This window comes from Carlito syrichta, unplaced genomic scaffold (genome assembly GCF_000164805.1).
Source record: "Carlito syrichta isolate Samal-C Ts95f unplaced genomic scaffold, Tarsius_syrichta-2.0.1 Scaffold169207, whole genome shotgun sequence".
In the NCBI taxonomy this organism is placed as follows: domain Eukaryota; kingdom Metazoa; phylum Chordata; class Mammalia; order Primates; family Tarsiidae; genus Carlito; species Carlito syrichta.
Window position 1 is genome coordinate 265156 of NW_007113303.1, and position 17536 is coordinate 282691.

The following is a 17536-nucleotide window of genomic DNA, read 5'->3' on the forward strand; positions in this document are numbered from 1 at the left end:
TCATTAATAAAACAAACAGCAACAGATGCTGGTGAGGATGTGGAGAAAAAGGAACGTTTCTACACTGCTGGTGGGAATGCAAACTAGTGCAACATCTTTGGAAGACAGTGTGGGAATTTCTAAAAGAACTAGAAATTGACCTTCCATATGACCCAGCAATTCCCCTATTGGGAATATACCCAGAGGAGCTCAAACCCTCTGGAAATACGGCAAAAAAGATACCTGCACACGTGTGTTTGTTGCAGCTTTCACGATAGCAAAAACATGGAATCAACCATGTTGCCCATCAAAACTGGACTGGATTTTTTTTTAAATGTGATACATATACACAATGGGATACTATGCAGCCATAAAGAAGAACAAACATATGGACTTCGCAGCAACTTGAATGGATTTAGAATTGATCATACTCAGTGATCTATCACAGAAACTAAGAACAGGGTAACATATGTTCTAGCTCATAAGTGGGCCTTGAACAATTATAATGCCGTAAGAAAGGGATTGGCAGTAGTGGGAAACTGCCGGGGGGGGGAGGTGGGATTGGCAGTTGAGGGAAACTGTTGGGGGAGGGAGGGGCATACCTCATCAACAAGGGTACCTGCATAATCAACGTTTGTATACCTAACCCTGAGCTGTACCCCAAATCTTTATAATAATTAAAAAAACACTAGATTATGACACAGATACACACAGAGGAGAGACCATGTGAAGACACAATGAGAAAATGGCATCTCTAAGCCAAAGAGAGAAACCTCAGAAGAAACCAACCCTACTGACAACTTGATCTTGTACTTCCAATATCCAGCGCTGTGAGAAAGTCAATTTATATTGTTTAAGCCACCCAGTCTGTGCTACTTTGTTATGCAGCCCTAGCAGATAGGAAATACGGCAATGCCTATGATGGGAAAGAAGTGGGAAAAGGATTGGGCAGAGAGGGAAGCTGAACTGCAATGTAAGCCCCACAGAGCTATAACCGATCTGGGGTGGGGGGTCTCTTGAGCAAGGAGGTCTCACCAGCATCACTACATAGCTATGCCTTCCTCTTCTCAGTCAGTCACCAGATGTGGGCTGCCTGGGTATGAGTGAGAGCTCAGGCAAGGCGGTTCTCTGCAGCTGTGGAGGACCCTGAAGGAGCTGACAGTAGGGCTGTCTATGACCTGTGCTCCCCACGCTGGGCAGGGCTGCTATCTTGGAGGAAGTGACCCATCTTGTGTCTATCCCAGGGCACTGCTCACCCTGCCCAGGGATCTGAAGCTCCCCCAGAGTCCTCTAAGAGGAAACATATCTGTGATGCAGCCATGGGGTCCCGTGGTCATGGACTTACTGCATACCTCCTCGCCTGCAAAGTAGGTCATCTAGTCTGATGCTTTGGGATTTGTTAGCTAAAATGCAAATTTTATTATTATTCAGGCATGGTGAGGCCAATAGATCAGGAGACAACTGCCATTGACAAGATGGTTTATTACTCACAGGTCCAAGAAGAGAGGGCACGGCATGCCACAGAGGATGCGTGGGCTCATGGAGAAGCACCAGAGGCAGGGGGAGAAGTGGAGAACATTAGCAAAGGCCTCTATGGTGTCTTCCACAGGGAGGAGTCAGTGAGGCGGGGTGTGTAGGTGTAGGACTGTCGAGTTTGAATAATTTTAGCAGGCTCGCAGACATAGAGGCTGTCCCCTGTTGTCTGGCACCTGGCCCCAGAGTGATTAGGACTGGGGAATACTGGCCCAATAAAGGAAGTGGGCTCTGGATTGGTGCATATGGAAGGTACATTCACAGTGAGTCATTTTCTATCCCTAGGACTTGACTAGCCCTAAGTAGGGCAGTATCCCCAGGGTCAGCAAGTCTCCAGAAACCAAAGCATCAGAATAAAAAAAAAAAAAAAAGGTTAATATGGGGTCATTTAAAAGTCACTCAAACACTGTGTAAGGCCTTGGTGATACTGAGGCCACATGAACAAGAAAGGCAAATCCATATCTAAAATGTGTATCTTTTCCGTGAAAATGAAGCATTGGCCCTTCCAGAAAGAATTAAGTCCAGTGTAAACACCTCACCACCAAATGACCAATTGGACTCTTTGAGGAGTGGTGCCCTATTGGAGGCTTGCTGTTGGTCTCTGTTGCTGGCAGGTCAGGTAATTGGCAGAGACAGTAACAGAGTCAGCCTTACCACAGGTAGCCTCCATCTCTGCTATGATGGCCATTTAATTCATGTATTCATCATGCCAGCACTGGAATGGTTAGTAATAGAGGCTGATTGGCCAAAAAGTGTTTGAGTCATTTTGTCTATTTGGTTGTTTAGTAGAGTGATTCTTAACTGGGACAATTTTGTCACCCCCTTTCCTGGGAACATTTGGTAATGCCTAAAAACAGTTTGGAGTGTCACTGGTGGGACAGCATTAGTGGCATCTAATTGGTAGAGACCAAGGACACTGGTAAACAAACTACAACACACAGGACAGTCCACATGACAAAGAATTATGTGGATCCCAAATATCAATAATGTTAATAATTTGGTGCCTCTTTCATGATGATTGCACTCTTGTGGATGATAATATGTGTTACAGTTATCTTCATGTTCACTCCCATCCATCCATGTGACTTTGTTCTAGACCTCTTTGTTTCTGCTCTTTCAATCTTATTCTTTCAAGGCTCCTAACCTGTCAAAAATGCCATTTACCATTGCTCATGAATTCCCATATATAATCTAATCTTGTGCTGCTCCCTTGGTCACACAATGTCAATGATAAAGTAAACTGCCCAAAAATCTGATCTTTGGGAGAATTTTCCATTGCTATTGTCATTGAAAGTAGGTGCTTGCTGTAGCATAAGCTGTAGTATACTTGACATCCGTTTGCAACTTTCATCCACATACCAAGCCAACCCATCTATAATCCCAGATCAGACTTTCTCTTTCCCCTTCTAGTTATAAAGGAACCCCACAAACATGGTCATAGACATGAGTTGAGATTAGAGGAGCTAGTACAACAGAGGAAGATGTTGCTGAGCCCTGGAACATCTGCTCCTACAGCTTGTTAGGTCTCTAGTCTGAAGTATGCTCAATTCTGAGTATACTGATTTCATCTAATGTATTACAAAGGATTGCTCCTGAATCTACCCAACTTTATGACTTAGGGAGTCTTCCAGAAACCAGCTCATTATAGGTGATTCTCCCTGACTTGTCACATGCTATCTTATGATCGGGAAACATGACTCTACCAGGACCTAGCAGCATGGCAGAGGTTGTTTTTCAAAAGCTGTGAAATCCTTCACTGCTGATGGAATGGCTTTGGTATAGAACCTCAGGGTTCTGTGATGTGATTGTTACATTAGGGCGTGTCACAAACTCCACACATAATCTTTTCCTACACTGATACTTCCAATACCATAAAGTCCAAGTGGCACAAATGCTTACCCTGAATCCTTTGACCCACTGAAGAGCCCTTCTTATTCTGGGCCCCACTCAAACCTGGGAGATATTTTCGTCATCAAGTATATGGGCAGGAGCAGTATGGAAGATGGAATATGTGACATAGGCCTCCTCCAAAAACTGAAGAGATCCACTATGTATCACTTTTCCTTCTTTGTTGTGAGGTGCAAGGTGGAATAATTTGTCTTTCATTTTGCAGGAATGTACCAGTACATTCCTATCCACAGAATCCCTAAAAGTTACCCTGGAATCTTTGTAGGGGGTTATCTCCCACCTTCTGGAGCACAGGTGCCTTATCAAGGCTTCTGGTACCCTAGCCACCTCTTGCTTATCTAGACTAATCAACACAATGTCATCCATGTAATGGATCAACATGGGTTGTCCAGACATTCTAGATATCTTCAGACAGCATTACAACAGAGAGTGGGTGAGTTAACATAATTTTGGGTAAAAACTGTGTATGTATATTGTTGTCTATTCCATGTAAAAGCAAGCTATTTCTGATTTTATCTTTCTAGTTGTGATTTTAAAAGTACATTTGCTGGATCCATGGCTGCATAGCATGTGTCTCAGGCTGTAACACTGCTGTGGTCTGAATGTTTGTATCTCTCCACAATTCATGAGTTGAAATGCAAACATTCAAAGTGGTGGTAGTACGAAGTGGAGACACTGGGAAGTGATTCGGTCATGAGTGGGGAGCCACATTAATGGTATTAGCACTCTCATAAAAGAAGACCAAGACCCCTCGTCCTTTCCACCATGTAAGGACACAGCAAGAAGTTTCCCTCTATGATCTGAAAACTGAGTCCTCACTAGACACCAAATCTACCAGCACTTTGATCTTAGATTTCTCGACCTCCAGAACTGTGAGAAATAAATTTCTCTTTTTTATAAGACACCCAGTCTAAGGTATTTGTTATAACAGCATTCAGAGCCTAAGACAAACATCCTGTTTTAGAACAGCTACTACATCTAGCACAGCAGCTGCAATTAGGACACAACTTGATTGAGCCTGTGATAGTCCACAGTCTTTCTTCAGGATCTAGCCAGTTCAACTGGTGATTAAAAGAAGATATGATTAAAAATTGCCATAAAAGTGACACTAATCTCTGCATCGACATCACCCCATGCAATATTGTTGATGATTGACTATCTTGTCTGGGTGGAGAGGGAGTAACTTCAGAAGTTTCCTCTTGGACATCCTCACTACACCTCTTTTCCCACAGGCCAAGGACCCAATATGAGAGTTGCACAACTGCTAAATATGTTGATTTAATTATACATATGAGGAATAAAAGGCTCCCAAATTGCAAAGGAAGAAGTAAAACTGTCTCTGTTGATAATCTGATCCTATATACAGAAAATCTCAAAGACCACACATGTTGCTACTAGAGCTAATAAATAAGTTCAGCAAAGTTTCAGGGTAATCACATCAATTGTGTTTTCATACATATGCAATGAATAATTCAAAAACAAATTAAGAAAGTAGTTCTAGCCGGGCTCGGTGGCTCAGCCTGTAATCCCGCACTTTGGGAGGCTGAGGTGAGTAGATTTCCAGAGCCCGCGGGTTCGAGACCTGCCTGGGCAACTTGGCGAGACCTCATCTCTACAATAAATCAAAAATCAGCCGGGCATGGTAGCGCGTGCCTGTAGTTCCAGCTACTTGGAAGGCTGAGGTGGAAGGATCGCCGGAGCCCAGCAGGTCGAGGCTGCGGTGGCCGGGAGTGGCCACTGCACTCCGGTCTGGGCGACAGAGTGAGACTCCAACTCAAAAAAACCCCAAAAAACAAAAACAAAAAAAAGAAAGTAGTTCACTTATACTACCTAAAATAATAATATACCTGGGAATAAATTTAACCAACGAAGTGAAAGACTTGTACGCTGAAGACTACAAAACATGTTGAAAGAACAGAGATCTAAATAACTGAAGAGACACACCATATTTTAAGTAGAAAGACTTAACATTGTTAAGATATCAACACTTCCCAAAGCAATCTACAAATTTAACATAATCCTTATCAAAATTTCAATAGCCTTTTATTTTTTTGCAGAAATGAAAAAACCAGTTCTAAAATTCATATGTAATTGCAAGGGCCCCCAAATAGCCAAAACAATCTTTAAAAAAAATGACCAAAGTTGAAAGACCCATACTTGGTTATTTTAAAACTTATGATAAAGTTATAGTAATAAAAATAGTATGGTACTGGCATAAGGACAGGCACATAGACCAGAGGAATAGAACTGAGGGCCTAGAAATAAACTCATACGTGTATGGCCAACTGATTTTTGATAAGCGTGCCAAGTCCATTCAATGGGGAAAGAAAAGTCTCTTTAACAGATGGTGCTGACACAATTGGTTCTCCACATTCAGATGAATGAAGTCCCCCCAGCTCATGCCACATACAAAAACTGACTCAAAATAGAACAACGACCTCAGTATAAGAAACAAAACTATAAAACTCTTAGAAGAAAACATAATCTTGGATTTGACATTGGATTCTTTTTTTAAAAAGATATTTCCAATATAATTTTTGACACAAGTATTACCAAGATAGAGATGTACCAGAATTATATCATACAAAAAACAAAGATGAGAGGCATTTAGTTCAACATAAAGAATTCAAGAAGAGTACCCTTCACACACACACACACACACACACACACACACACACACACACACACACAGAGAGAGAGAGAGAGAGAAAAGGAGATATATATTTGTATATATAAATATGAATATCTATATGTATATGTGTGTGTACACATATATACACACACCCTTTTCTCTTTCTATCCGTGTGTGTGCGTGTGTGTGTGTGTGTGTGTGTATAACAGCACAGCGTAAAAGCAACCCTAAACGACTTTGGACTCTTTGGGAAGACTGCTCCTTGTCTTTTTCAGCCTGTAGAGGCCATCTGCTTTCCTTGGCTCCCAACCCCTTCCTGGGTTGGCATCACTCTGACCACTGCCTCTGTTGTTACATCTTCTCTGAGTCCGACCAAAAACATGAACGACAAATGAAAGAACAGATACATTGGATTTCATCAGATCAAAAAACTTTTTTGCATCTCAAGACCCTATAAAGTAAAAAAAAAAAAAAAAGCCTATATAATGGGACAAAACATTTGAAAGTCATGTATCTGAAAAGGATTGACTATCCTGAATATATAAAGAATTCCTAATGCTCAACAACAAAAAGACAAACAACAGAAATTTAAGATAGCACGGGACTTGAATAGACATTTCTCCACAGAGAATGTACAGATGGCCAATCAGCCTGTGAAAAGATGCTCACGTCAGTAGTCATCAGGGAAATACAAATCAAAGCCATGGTGAGATTACACTGCACACCTTCTAGGATGATTACAATATTAATGAGACTATAATAAGTGTGGGCAAGCATGTGGAGATGGTGGAACTCTTGTACACTGCTGGTGGTGTGAAAAACAGTTTGGCCGTTCCTCAAAATGTTAAACCTAAAATTGTCATATAACCCAGCAATTTTACTCCTAGATTTAGACCAAAAACAATTGAGAACAGGGTTTCAAGCAGATACTAGTATGACAATGTTCCTAGCAGCAGTATTTGCAAAAGCCAAGAGGTAGAAACAACCCAAGTGCCCATTAGTAGATGGCTAGATAGACAAAATGTGGAATATATGCGCAAAGGAATGTGACTCAGCCGAATAAGTCAGATAAAGTTCTCATACAAGCTACAATGTGGAGGGACCTTGAAAATATGCTGAGTGAAATAAGACAGACACAAAAGGACAAGTACTGCATGATTTTACTTGGGTAAAAATGTCTAGAAGAGGCAAATTCACAGAGGCGGGAAGTAGATTAGAGGGGACCTGCGGCTGGAGGGAGGGTAAGTTGGTATTGCTGAATGGTTACAGAGTTTTTGTTTGGCATCATGAAAAAGTTTTAGAAATAAGTAGCGGCGACAGTTGCAAAATATCATGAATGTAATTAATGCCGCTGAATTGCATACTTAAAAATGACTCAAATACCAAATTTTATGTGCGATATATTTTGCCAAAATTTTAATTTTTTTTTTGTTAAAAAAAGGAGGCAGAATTGGAGGACTAGGCTGAGGAGAAAGCCAAACTGCAAAGCAGGCCTGACAAAACTTCAGCCAATCAGGTGGGCATTCTGGGACACATGTATCCCAGAAGTAGCACCGTGGCAGGTCAGAGCCACGCTATGGCAGGTCTGAATGTCTGGGCCATTCTGGTGTATAAATATCCCCACCTGACTTAATTACAAGAGGTGGCCAGGAGAGAGTATGACCAGGTGAGGGTCTCCTGACTGCACTTCCCAGAGCTGGACCACAAGTCCTTCCCTGAATCAGAAACTAGGCAGCACCTCATTGTACCTTTCACACACACAGCACCCAGGAATAGTGTGCATCCACAGAATCCTGGTCAGCTGCTCGAAGCCCCGACTCAGCTCTGGCTTACAGTTCCTGAGGTCAAAATTCCCACGTGTCTCAGATATTTCATGGTGGAGCTCATGAAATGGGTACGTTAGAATGGATTTATTATGTGCCGTCTGCACCTGCACCTTTTCGGCATACTCCTTGGGAGGGTCTAAGGATAGCCTCCACACCAAGGAATTAAGAAATGGGCACTTACATTACTGAAGATCTCTGTGGTAGTGTGCTCTCTGGATGAAGCCAGGGTGGGGGATACTACCATGGAACAGCTTCCCTGATCTCAGTAGGCATAGTTGGGACCTCCTGGCTGGTAGAGGCAGCTGGCATTGCAGTCACACTCAGGGCTGGTCCTGAGAGTCACTGATTGAAGGAAAACCTCCCCAGCGAGCAAAGCTTCAGGTCGTACATCAGGATGTCCGCTTGTGTGGAAGGAGAGAGCCGAATCTGCCCTGATTCCTTATCAGAGACTTATAGGATGAAAGAACAAAGTTAGACAACTGGTGGCCAGGAGCTTGTGGAGGAGGGATGTGGACGATGCTCTTGGAATGTCCTTGAGTGTGCATAATTCACATTCCATCTGAATCCTCCCAAGAGACCAGAAGCAAGGCTCTTATGTGTTCATCGGGTGCACAAGACAACATGTCCTGGGCTGTGAGGCAAGCCCTCTCCCTATCACCCCACATAATTACAAGGTGGTGGCAGGGGTAGCAGTGGGAGTGATGCAGGCCGGAGCAACAGAGCCTTTCCGCCACCACCGTGGGGCTGGGTACTCCCAGCAGGACCTAGTTGAGCTTCTGATGTGGCACCCTTCTCCGGGGGAGCTGGCAGTTGGGGTGGGCAGCTTGCTGCCTCTTTAGAGGTCCGTTATGCTGGCCTCTGTCATCACGGAGGAGGCAGCAATCTGTCTTCAAAAGGATAGACTCGTGATCTGGGTATGGATCTGCCTCTCTAGCTCTCAGTGCTCTGCCAGACCCACTGACTGTGGGCTTCAAGAACTCCCAATTCAGGCCAGGCTCGGTAGCTCAGCCTGTCATCCCAGCACTGAGGGAGGCCGAGGTGAGTGGACTGCCTGAGCCCACGGGTTCGAGATCAGCCCGGGCAACTTGGCGAGACCTCGTCTCTACAATAAATCAAAAACTAGCCAGGCCCCTGTAGTTCCAGCTACTTGGAGGTTGAGGCAGAAGGATCACCAGAGCCCAGTAGGTTGACTCTGGGGTGGACATGAGCATGCCACTACACTCCAGTCTGGGTGACAGAGTGAGACTCCAACTCAAAACAAAAAAAGGAAGTCTTTATTCAGAACCATAATATCCCTTACAACATTGACTCCAGTCAAGAGACACATTTTACAACAGTGAAAGTTCATGAAATAGGTTGGTCTTACCCTAAGCCCTGCCACCACCCAGGAGCAGCATGAATAATATGGTAGAATGGTCTGCTGAAGCCTCAGTTATGGTAGCAGATGGGAGGTCGCACCCTCAGAGCTGTTGGAGTCTGTCCTATAAAATTCAGCAAATGCCTCAAACCAATGGTTAATATTTGGTGCCATCTCCCCAACAGCCAGGCACGGGTGCAGGAATCCAAGGGTGGGGATGGCAGTATCCTTGAGTCTGTTACACCTAAAAGAAATCACTGTTATCTTGGAATCGGTGATTTTGAAAGTCCTGCAGCCCAGGAGAGGACTATGTTGCCAGGAATCACAGTCCTGGCACCGCTGCATTAGAAGCTGACGCTGGCTCTTGGCCTTTTGGGGGTTTCTCACGTTGCTGGATCAAAATGCCTAGAAAAAGTCACTGGACTGAGCAGGGTGATCAGTGTAATTACTGGAGGATAATTGGAACTACAGGCGCGCGCTACCACGCCCGGCTCATTTTGATTTATTGCAGAGAGATGAGGTCTCGCCAAGTTGCCCAGGCGGGTCTCGAACCCGTGGGCTTGGGCAATCCACTCACCTCGGCCTCCCAAAGCGCGGGAGTACAGGCTGAGCCACCGAGCCCAGTCAACCTGACCAGGGGAGACAGACTACACAGAGGATTTTGCATCAACCCTTAAGGTCTGATTTCCAACCTTCTCCACCTGCTTTGTGGCTAGGAGGTGGGTTCTCTGATCCCTTGCACTCTGGTTTCTGGCTGGGATCAGCCGAGGGGGCACTGGGAGGAGCCTGAGGTCATCACCCCCACTGCTGGGTCTGTCCACTAATGGCTCCTGCCTGGCAGTCCTCCCTAGAGTTGCTCTTCCGGGTTCTAGCAGCCATCATGCCCTCAGCCCATGCTGGTCCAACGCGGGTAACCATGTCCCTCCAATGTAGGTCTGTGTCTCTTTCCCTGACCTGGCCACAGCTTTGTAAATATTTCCTCTTTTAAACCCTCCTCTATTCCAGTTGTGGGGGCTTCTCTATTTCCTGTAAGCCCCTGATTTGTCCAATTTTTTTTTAAAAAGTCATTGAAGCTATTTTTTTTTTGCACTCTGTCGCCCAGGCTGGAGTACAGTGGCACACTCACGGCCATCCCAGCGTCAGCCTGTTGGGCTCCGGCGATCCTTCCGCCTCAGCCTTCCAAGTAGCCGGAACTACAGGCCTAAAAAAGGTCACCCGGCTAATTTTTTATTTATTGTAGAGACAAGGTCTCGACAAGTTGCCCTGGCTGGTCTTGAACCCATGGGCTCCTAAAGTGCTGGGATTACAGGCTGAGCCACTGAGCCCGGCCAAAGTTATATTTTAAACTGAGAAATACAATTTACAAGAAGAAAAGCATAGGAAACATGGATCTGACATTGACCAGGTCATCACAAATTGTATCACGCCCATGTTATCACCTCCCAAATAAAAAACTCAGCTGTGGCCAGCATTCTGAAGCCCACCCAGCCCTTGGTATTCCTTCCCCACGAGGACATACTTTCTCCATTCAGGATTAGTGTCCTATGGCCACTGTAAAAGATTACACAAACTCAGGAGCTTAAAACAATGCAAATCTATCCCATTACAGCTCTGGTGACCCAATATCTACAAGTGAGCTCTCCAGGCTCAACTCCAGGTGTCGCCAGGCTGAGTTCCTTCTGGGAGTTCTGGGGCGGAACGTTCCGTCCCTTTCCAGACCCCAGAGGTGCCTGCCTTCCTGGCGTTTGTGCCCACCTGGAACCTGTGAATAAGTTACAGAGGAAAGGGGGTCTTGACCCCTTCCTCATCGGGATGGTTCCTCACACCTACAGAGCCTCTTTTACCACGTAACATAGCATATTCACAAGGTCCCAGGGATGAGGACATGGACATCTTTCGGGGCCATTATTCCGTCTGACATACCCACTATGTGGGTTTTTATAGTGACCATTTCTTTGAATACAGTTATTTTTTAAAAAAAATAATTGATTGGGCCCTTCCATTACTGGTGACGTTCTGGTTAGGACTCAGCACCATCACTGGCCAGCCTGGAGCGGGCGGCTCTTTGCTCAGCCATCCGTCCTGGCTGCTTCCACTTGAGTAAGGAAGACAGAATGCCACGGCACAGGGCATGTGGCCAGCATAGCAACAAGGAGTGGCGTCCGACCACTTTTCGTTTGATAAACTTTTCTGTAGTGCAATGACTCCGAAAGGTACATTATTATTCCTGTCTTGCAGATGAGAGAACTGAGGCTCAAAGAGCTGAAGTAACCTGCTTCCAAGTTGGCTTCCAAACGACTGAGCTGTGACCCAGTGCCCTAGTGCCCTCTTTCTACCCCGTCACGACGCTATCCGTGAAGAGAAGGGTTACTTCATCTCTCCAAGGCCATGGAATGAAGGAGGGGCACCCATGTACAAATGTATTCTTTTTGATACAGCAGCCCTGAGTGGACCAAAGCGTTTTGCACTCTGAGCCAAATAAAGATGCTCCTGAAATGTCAGCAAGTGGCTCTAATTTACAGTTCCATAACATTTCCACTTTTGTAGCATGAAAAAAAAAAAAAAGGTCCACCGAGTCACCTTAGCAGATGTGTGGCTTGTTTTATGTAAGCAGAGCGGCATGTTGGTTAATGGCTCTAGTAACAAAATGCATCCTAGGGCCATTATTTATAATGGCCAGCAAGAAAAAGCAGTAACAAAGTTGGCATGCGGCAACAGGCAGCATAAAATTTTAATTGGAAGGTATTTTCTGGATTTTGGTTTTAAATGTCCTGTTGTTAAAACGCTCGGCATCATGACAGAGAGGAAGCGTGAGTGCCGTGTGCATGTTGCTTCAGTCACCAGAGGAAGGAATGCCAGCCAGATCTCTCCTACTTGACACTTAAATTGCATCATCATCAATAATAATATCAAATTAACTGAGAACAGCTAACTGCTTAGCCCACATGTAACATGAGCAAAAAAAAAATATATATATATAGGCTAGTATTCCCATTCCTAGAGAACTCAAAAGAATCTGGTACCTGCTATTGCCAGGCCTGGTGTTAAGTCCTGTGGAGACAGTAGGAATGCATCTGAAACAGCCACCGTGACACCAAAGAGCATGAGATCCAGCATCACGGTGCAGGACAGACCCACGGCTCTGCCGGAACTCAGAACTGGCAAGCATGCTTGGTGTAGAGGTGGGAAACATGGGAAGGTTAGCGGTGCTCATAGAGGGGCGGGACTTACAGAAAGCGTAGAAGAGTTAAGGGAACAAAGTCAAAAGCAACACAAAGCTTAGAACAATGAACCTGTCTTCATCGGGATTCTACAGAGAAACCGAACCAATATGATCTATAGAGATATGTAGACAAAGATTGATTATAAGGTATTGGCTCATGTAATTACAGAGACTGAGAAGCCCCACAGTCTGCCGTCGTCAAGCTAGAGTCCAGGAAAGCTGAGAGTTTGGCTCCAGTCCAGGCACGAAGGCCTGAGAACCACGGAGCCAATGGTGTAAGCCCCACTCCGAGTCCAAAGGTCCAGGAACCTGGGACTCTGATGTCCAAGGGCAGGAGAAGATGATGTCTCAGTTCAAGAAAAAAGAGCAAAATTGCCCTTCCTGCGCCTTTTTGTTCTATTTGGGCCCTCAGTGGATTGAAAGATGCCTGTCCATGTTGGTGAGGGTGGATCGTCTTTACCCAATCCACTGACTCAAATGTCAATCGCTTCCAGAAAAACCCTCAAGCAACGCTCAACCCAGCTATCTGGGCATCTCTTAGCTCAGTCAGGCTGCCAGATAAGACGGACCATCACAGAAATCATATACAAATTATTGATTGTTTGGCTTTCAAATTGCAGGTTTTGACCCATTAGAGGATTATGAAATCAATTTAGTGGACTTTGAAAAATGCAGTAGAACAGAATAGAACATGGAGTGCATTGAACATAGTAAGGGCAAGTATTAGTTCATGAAAATTTTAACATAGTTATAGAGGAGGATGCTTCTGTGTGGGAGTCACAATGCGAAATGCATTTCTTACCGCAGATGACAGTCCGAAAAAAAGACTGCAAGCTCTGGTTGAAGGGAAATTGTTGTAAACTCACTATAAAACCGTGGGACCTGTTCATCAAATCCATGACACGAATCCACTTTTCTTGAAGCACAAATCACCTGATGACACGGCCAGGTCGCCTGCGTCTTTCCACCAAGCAGGTGCGCCAAGAGCACAATCACATTGACAGTGGCTGCCCTTATGGAGTGCTCACCATGTCCTAAGTGCTTCCTTTGTGTTCGCTCTTCACAGCTCCCCTGTGCAGGGTGTACTACTGTTATGCTTATTTTGCAGATGGAGACACCACACTCAAGAGCCATCACTTTCCCAGGGTCATGCAGTTTGGAGTTCAGCATGACCCCAGCTTCTTGTTCAGTTTCATTCCCACTGGCTCCTGCTAAGACTAAGTGTTTTGAAGGCAATCTGTCTCATTCAAAGTTTGCTTATTGTTTGGTAGTCCTGCTATCTATGACGGCATAACAACTAACCAAATGTAACGGCATTAAGCAACCATTTTATGAAGCATCCATTTTACTGTTCGGGTCAGGAATTTGGACAGGGTCTCTGCTCTGCAATGCCTGGGGTTGCAGCTGAAAAGACTCAGCTGGAGGTCACTTGAAGACCATACATTGGAATCATCTAGTTGTGTCCTCATTCATACATCTGGTGCCTGGGCTGAGTTGCCTCAAAGCCTGTTGATGTGAGCACCTCTCTACAACCTCGTCACATGGCTTGAGCCTCTCTCAGGTTGGGCTCCGAGGGGTGTCTCCCAAGAGTGTAAGGATTCCAAGCGAGCCAGGGAGCACACCTTATATGATTCAGCCTGGGAAAGTCCTATAAGCAACTTTTTCACCATTCTCTGTTGGCAAGCCAAAGCAGATCAAAGAGAGGGACCATAGAACCCCCCGCCCACATGCCTCCTGATGTTTTAAAAACTAATCCATATGACAAGTCTCCATTTTTTAAGTTTCCAACTCGTATATGGAAGTTTCCTCGTTGTTGGGACAACTGGATTTCCTTTGATGTGGGAGACTGAGTGACTCAAATTCCTTGTGATGCATAGGGCACTTTGTGGTTAATCATCTGCTGTTCATTAGAATGAGCTGTAGTCTCTATAATAGTCAATGGGCTGGAACCACAGATATATTTACTGCCTTCATTTAGTTGCTGGCATTAGGCTTACTTTAAAGTATTTTCTCTCCATTGGGTCTCAATGTCTTTTGTCTGAGCTTATCTTCAGTGTCAATAAGTTTAGTATCCCTCAACAGCTGGAAGCCCAGACATTATCCATCTCCCCTTCTATTCATCTTCTGTAAGTTGATCTTTATAGCTGTAGAATCCATCCATCACGGCAAGCTGTCCTTCCCACATTTGTATGGTCTCACAGTTAGTTCTACCCAAGTCTATTTCTTTATCTAGGCTAAAGTTCTTTGTCATTGTAATAGTTTATAGTGTTCTCTTCCAGAGCTGGCATGGAGTGTCAGACTGTCCACAAAGAACAAAAGGCTGCTAATAATGTTCTTCCTGATGTCTCCTTTTAACACATTACCAGGGCTCTTTGGTAAATTGTTCCCTCCAAAAATCATAAGGTCTGAGTAGCCCTAAAATACTTCATTCTGTGAGAAGACCTACCGTTTGGCCATTCTCCCATGAGTAGAACCAGACACTCTATTTCATTTATTTATCTCATTCTACAAGAGCCTTAGACTTGGTTTTATTCAACTACATCATCCATAATTGATATAGATGAAGTACACCAAAAGGTTTTTGGTTTTTGTTTTTGAGTTGGAGTCTCCCTCTGTCACCCAGACTGCTCCCGGCCACCACAGCCTCGACCTGCTGGGCTCCAGCGATCCTTCCACCTCAGCCTTCCAAGTTGCTGGAACTACAGGCGCACGCTACCACACCCGGCTAGTTTTTTGATTTATTGTAGAGATGAGGTCTCGTCAAGTTGCCCAGGCGGGTCTCGAACCCGCGGGCTCAGGCAATCCGCTCACCTCGGCCTCCCAAAGCGCTGGGATTACAGGCTGAGCCACCGAGCCCAGCCAATTTTGTTTTGTTTTTTAAGAAATCAATATAGCCCATCTTATGAGGTAGGAAAGGGAAAGCTGAATGTGAGGGAAGGGGACAGGCACGAGGGAAAGGCGGAGCTGTCGAGAGCCGAGAAAGGTTGGTTCTCTTTAGAACAGGGTCACTGAAATCCAGACCCACACCAGGGCAAATCACTGTGCTTCCCATTTCGGGGCTGAGAATATGAAGCAATCAAGATGGGAGGATTCAAAATCAGAGTGTCAGGGTGGGGGGCCACAGACACCCCAGCCCAGAGGCAGGTCTCTTCCTCCGCAGACCCCACCCCACCCCAGGACAGGGAGGCAGGTGGGCAGGTTGGAATCACTTGGCTAGTGGCTGGGCTGGCCACAGAACATGGAAATCCCGGCCTGGCCAAGCCCCTCGGGAGAACGGTCTATCCTCTGCATGTGCGTTATTAGAAGTACTGTTTGCAACAGCACCAGGCCGGGCAATGAACCGGATGTCACAGGAATGCTGAGAATGTTGATAACCAACACATTTACATTTAGAGGGGCCAGTACAGTGCACACAGCAACCGACAGCTCTAATCACTAATGCAGGGCAGGCCCGAGACTGCACACCGGCAAGACCTCCCTCCGCCTGGGGTTGTCAGGGACAGCGTCACAGAGGAGGTAAGGCTTGGGGAAGCGGGAAAAGGAACATCATGTTCCGTCAACTGGGACCAGTTTGACTGAGGTGGGTGGACAGAGAACGAACACTTCCCTTCCTTCAGCATCTGAAAGGTCATCTCCTGGGTCCACGTCAGTAAGGAAATCCACAGTATTTAGGAATTTCACTGGGACTGCCAGTAGGCATTTGTACCCCCTCCCCAGGTCTCTGGCAAAGAAACAGCCATCACTCTCTTCTTATGTAGAAAGGGCAAGGGTTTTTTGTGTCTACTTCAAGTCAGGCTGTGAATTCTCTGGAGCAGTGATGCCGCAGTGTTTAAATCACTGTGGTCCCCCATGTAGGGGATACAAGAGTGTGAATGCTCCAAGGACCTCTCCAACCTCTCTGGGCCACTGAACATGCACAAATGCCCACGGCAGCCCTAACAGGCAGGTTTGAGCCACAAGCCCATGTCTTCCCCGATGAGGAAACCGAGGCACAGTGAAGCCAAGCAACTTACTCAAGGTCACGTGGCTAGGGAGCGAGAGATGCAAGACTGAAAGCCAGGCGGTCCGAGTCCAGAGCTTGCACCTTGACCCGTCTGCCCTGCTATTTCTAAACTTGCCTCTCAAACCACTTACTGCCAGGCACGCCTCAGCTCTGCCGTTGGGGGAGGTTAGATAAGCCGAGTGTCTGATGCCCTTGGTGCAGCCCAGTCTCTCCCTCCTCGAACGATGCCCTTCTAAGGTGGAGCCGAGAATCCATTTCCATCCTCCACCTGCCAGGGACCTAAATTCAGAATGAGGCTGAATTTCCTCTCTTGCGATGCTGGGCCCCCAGGACTCCAGGCCAACAACTGGGGAACCCAGCTCTCCTGGAGGGGGTCAGAGCCAGCAGAACCCTCAGGATCCCACCCACGGGACTCCAAGGAACGCCTCAGTCCACCTCTGTAGTTTGTAACCTGCACTTGAGCTCAGACAGCTTGTGAGAATTGGGTTAAGACCTTCGGCATTTACATCAAAATTCTGTGTGGGCATCTTTCTGGAAGGACAGGTTCAATCAAAATTTTCAAGAGGGCTGAGACAGGGTCAGGAGTGTTTGGCCTGTGGTGGACTGGCGTTCTCTAGTTCCGCACTAACTTTGCTGGCCCCCTGTCCACCCCCAGCTCCAGGCCTGTCTTCGAGCTGAACCGCACAGATTAAGTACTGAACACTGACCTGGCCAATAATAACCGCTCAGCGGATAACTACCAGCTGTTAATACATCGTAGTCAGGTGGCACGAGGACGTGCTGCTCATTTTGTAAGGCGGCATAACGATATTGCGGTGATGCTTTTACAAAGTCCTTAGCCTCGCCGAGGGGAAGAGGAAGGAGTCGAGGAAGAAGAAGGGAGACGCCTGAAGCGGAGCCCTTGTGGGTTCGCGACGTGGTTCCCTTCACTCGTGATTCCTGGGCGGCCACCGTCCAAAGTTCTGACCCGCAGATCAGTCAGAGCTACTCTGCACATCCAGACGCAAATGCCTGCATCACGCAGAAGTGCCGCCCTCCCGGCGAGGAAGGCCCCGACCCCGAGGCCCAGGAGCCG